The sequence below is a fragment of the Ornithodoros turicata genome, chromosome 1 (genome assembly GCF_037126465.1).
Source record: "Ornithodoros turicata isolate Travis chromosome 1, ASM3712646v1, whole genome shotgun sequence".
NCBI lineage: Eukaryota > Metazoa > Arthropoda > Arachnida > Ixodida > Argasidae > Ornithodoros > Ornithodoros turicata.
In genome coordinates, this window is record NC_088201.1 from 71,974,107 (window position 1) to 71,978,441 (window position 4,335).

At 47.9% G+C, this 4,335-nt stretch overlaps 1 long non-coding RNA gene across 1 annotated transcript; it reads left to right on the plus strand.

The window, feature by feature from the left end:
* The first annotated feature begins 225 nt into the window (after positions 1–225).
* On the plus strand, positions 226–2,876 carry LOC135400593 (uncharacterized). The gene is made up of 2 exons (XR_010424624.1): positions 226–545; positions 2,504–2,876. It is a non-coding gene; the product is annotated as an uncharacterized LOC135400593 (long non-coding RNA).
* The last annotated feature ends 1,459 nt before the right edge of the window (positions 2,877–4,335 follow it).

The following is a 4,335-nucleotide window of genomic DNA, read 5'->3' on the forward strand; positions in this document are numbered from 1 at the left end:
TTGGAGCAAGAGTATGTCGCACTTTAGTCTGTACCCGAGATTGACCACTTCGGCTTGCTTATTAGGTTTTTTTTTTTAAATCCTAGACGTTAAGTGTCAGTATACGCACTTCCATACTAGAATTGCAAGGCACCGGATGAGTCCGACGACGAACCCGAGAACCTCCAACAGGGACGCATACTTCAGTTTCCTCCTCTTCTTCTTCCTAGACGGGCTGTCGCCGGATACAGATGTCAATTGAAGGTCATGCTTGCTCTTGCGATCTTGACACGGCGCCATTTCGTCGTCTGATACTTTCGGCGAAGTATATGATGTTGTAGACGAGTTATCCGCTGGAGTGTCTGCGGTTGAGTCCGAAGGAGGCACGCCGGCCTCGAGTTTCGGGTCAAATCCTTGGTGTTGGATATCAGCGCAGGGTACCTCGATATCTGTTGGCTCTCTACTAGGGGCGCCACATGGGTCAGACCTGACCTCTGCAGCCAAAGGAGCGACATTGTCTACAGCTGAGCGCTGATCAACAGCAGCTGTCGTGTGGCCCTCCACAGGTGCGTCTCCTAGTTTAACCTGGTCCTGGTCTTTAGCCTGGGCCTGGTCTCCCGGGGACCCAGACGTCCCCTCGGTAGTAGGAGGAGGGAACACTTCGTCGGTTCGCGAAGGTGCAGCAGGTTGTATGGAGCTCCTTGCTTGGGGTCGCGGACGTCCCAGGATTGCTTCGGCGTAGCTCCTGCTCCGTACGCATTCCACAGTCGCGTGATCTCCTCTGCAGCGCCTACATGCAGACTTGCACTCACTCTTGGCGTGCCCGAACATGGAGCAACGTTCGCAAATGGGGTAGTACATGTGGCTCGGAAATGGCCTTCTTTTTTACATCTGCGGCACACATGGACAACGTATGGACAGGGTATTCACAGGTGATGAGGTACTCCCTCAACCGAACGAAGTTTGGCAGCGGGCTATCATATGACATTTCCATTTTGACGACTCTTGTTCCAGTCTTGGCCTTTTTCCTCCCGGGATATACGACATCTTGAATGTCAATGACCGTTCCACACTTAAGCAGCGCGTGCCCAAGAAGCTCGTTCCTCAGGGACAAGGGCATTCTCAGGGTTGCTGGAAGATTGCCGCTGCTGGGATGGCCTCTCCCGTGGCCTCTCTCGCGCCCATCGCTTTTATGGATGGGCGCTGCCACGATGAAGAAGACGATTGGTCGGTGGCAATGATGATGACGTTACTGCTGCTCACAGAACACAACATGCCTATGATATCATGGGAGACTTCAATACCGACAAGGAACCCCATAACAACTGGTTCGCGGACTTCGTGAACGAAGAAAGATGAAAGTCACTGAAAAGGTTAGCCAGCTGTAGGACTCGAACCCACATCTTCTGGATTGCCTGTCTAGGGCTCTACCAATTGAGCTAAGCTAACACGCCTTCTCAGCGACTTCCAGGGTGCGTCATCTGAAGGGACAAACCAGCCACTCTGCCTTACTCATCCTCCTTTCACTCTTACATTTTTGGTCACTCACACACACATTCATACGACGGGAACGACGCAGGCGGCAACTGATGAACATGAAAGAACTGATGTTCTGAGGCTGGAACAACATAGAAGGGACAAACACATACAAAGCCTAAATTGCCTAAGAAACGAACGATGAAAGATGAAAGTCACTGAAAATGTTAGTCAGCTGTAGGACTCGAACCCACGTCTTCTGGATTGCCGGTCCAGGGCTCTACCAATCGAGCTAAGCTAACACGCCTTCTCAGCGACTTCCAGGGCTTCCAGGGCTAACCTTTTCAGTGACTTTCATCTTTCATTAATTTCTTAGGGAAATTGAGGCTTTGCATGTATTTGTCATTTCTGTGTTGTTCCAGCCTCAGAACATCAGTTCTTTTATGTTCATCAGTTGCCGCCTGCGTCGTTCCCGTCGTATGAATGTGTGTGTGAGTGACCGAAATGTAAGAGTGAAAGGAGGATGAGTGAGACAGAGTGTCTGGTTTGTCCCTTCAGATGACGCACCCTGGAAGTCGCTGAGAAGGCGTGTTAGCTTAGCTCAATTGGTAGAGCCCTGGACCGGCAAACCAGAAGATGAGGGTTCGAGTCCTACAGCTGGCTAACCTTTTCAGTGACTTTCATCGTTAATTTCTTAGGCAAATTGAGGCTTTGTATGTATTTGTCCCTTCTATGTTGTTCCAGCCTCAGAACATCAGTTCTTTCATGTTCATGACCGAAGTCTTCGATTTGCATCTAGACAGTGACGATAAAATTCCCACAACCCTACGGGAAGTGTGATAGATTGTGTCTTCGTCAGGGGCATAGACAACCTAGTGGTTGCCAAGCACGTCAGCCACTTCAGTCTCCACAGCCCTCTACTGTCCACCGCCGGGGAATGTCAGCGATGAGCTCATGAATGCTATCGCGTAGCCAATGACAATCGGCACAACGATTTCTGCCGTAATTTTTTCTCCCTTTTAATCGTATCTGTCTTTCTTTGTTTTAGGGCACCTTTCCGCCAGGCAGACCAGCTTTTTTTTTAAACGTCACGTCACGCCGCATTCGCTGTCTTCGTCCTCGCGATGGCACCAGAGTGCGTTGCTTCCGACTGCCCTGAATTATGCCCTATGAGAGTATTGACACAAGTAAGAAAAGTAGGACAACGGAGTCAACAACCAGCCGGAAATGCTCTTGTCACACAAGTGGTGATGATGGTCATGTGATAAAGAAACCAATGGGGATTTGGGTCGCTAGAAAGTCGATCTGGCTACCCCAGGACGCCTATACACGGTGAATGCAAATAGGTGTACACACAGTGAGCGGGTTAAAGTGATGGAGTGCAACATGCAGTTGAAAAGTAAAAAGCAGAAATACGCATATCATTAAGTGTCCTGTTTTCCACCCTCGAATATTTCATGGTAACAAACGCGAAGAAACACGGACGGACAGAGGACGCGACGACAGAAACGCGTCCTCTGCCGGTCCGTGTTTCTTCGGGTTTGTTACCCAACCAACACGCTTACATCTTTCACACTTCTGTCAAACTTGGTTCTGGAAACCTGTTTTATTGTATCTGTTTTCTTGGGTTGTATATATACTTGTGTCGCACTTAGTTTTGTAACCTGAAGAAGTGCAGTCTCTTGCACGAAAGTTCTTCCTCAAATAAATCTTAGTTGCTCCTAACCGTTTTTCATGTTACGTGTGTGATTCCCTCTTCGCGGGCTCCTTGACAGTGTTTCTTCTTTTTTTTTTTTTTTTGTTCCCCTTTTCGACGTATTCTGTCGAATACTTCGCAATAGCCATCTCGCTCGGCAGAGTTATGTGAGTACAGTGTGGCGCACAACCCACATTTTTCGTATTCAAAGCACAGCAACAAAATGCAAGTTCATGATGATGATGATGACAGACAGAATGGAAAATGCACGAACTCCAACAGGCTCTGCAGTCGTACACAAAGATTACGCGCAGCTGGGGCTTCGCATTTTATCGGGCGGCAAAGCGTGCTCACCGTTCGCATGCAGGAGGTATTCAGGACTAGCCGCTGAGGTTAACAAACTCCTTATCTCTGAGTTTGACCTGTTTAACAATGTTCATAAGGGAGGGAAAACTGACTCTCCATGTGTTTCTGAGGCCTGATACAGAGACGTTACTGCGTGGACAGTCAATCACGATGCTGATCGTCAGTTTTATGGCCATCGCAGTTTGTTGTCGTGGAGCATTCAGCAGCTTAGTTGCTCAACGACCAGATTTGCAACGGTATCAAAACTCTGGGAAGGTGCGTATGATCTTACAGAATGCGGTGCGGGTCAATCTGCATTGACGTTTCGCTAGAGGTAACGTTTGTAGTTAGTCTTCGGTGTAGATACAGCAATATACGCGCGCTACAATACACCGAAGGTTCAGAATGATAGAGGGTCGTGTGTTGTAGGCACAAGAGCAGTTAGTACTTTCCATCATGATTTATTGTTCAGAATTATGTCTGGCAGAGCCGACACCGTTGTTGCTTCATTTCAGCTTTGATAGGCTGTGGCAACATTTGGTCGTGATGACTGCGAGCATCACACTCAGTTCAATGATGATGATGACCATGATAATGTGAACAAAAAAGGTGTTTCTCATTTCTCCTTCGTCAGCCACCGAAGGAATGCAATGGATGAATAATTATACTTGTGTTGATCAATGTATTGGGCATAACAATCATCCAGAGAAGTGAAAGGGGTTGCGAAACTTTGTCTAAAGTTATTCAGGATAAACAAAAAATGCAATTGACATCGATGAGAACCACATTCCAAGTTTTACATCAAAGGGGGTAATAGACGCGCAGAAAACCAGCACCGG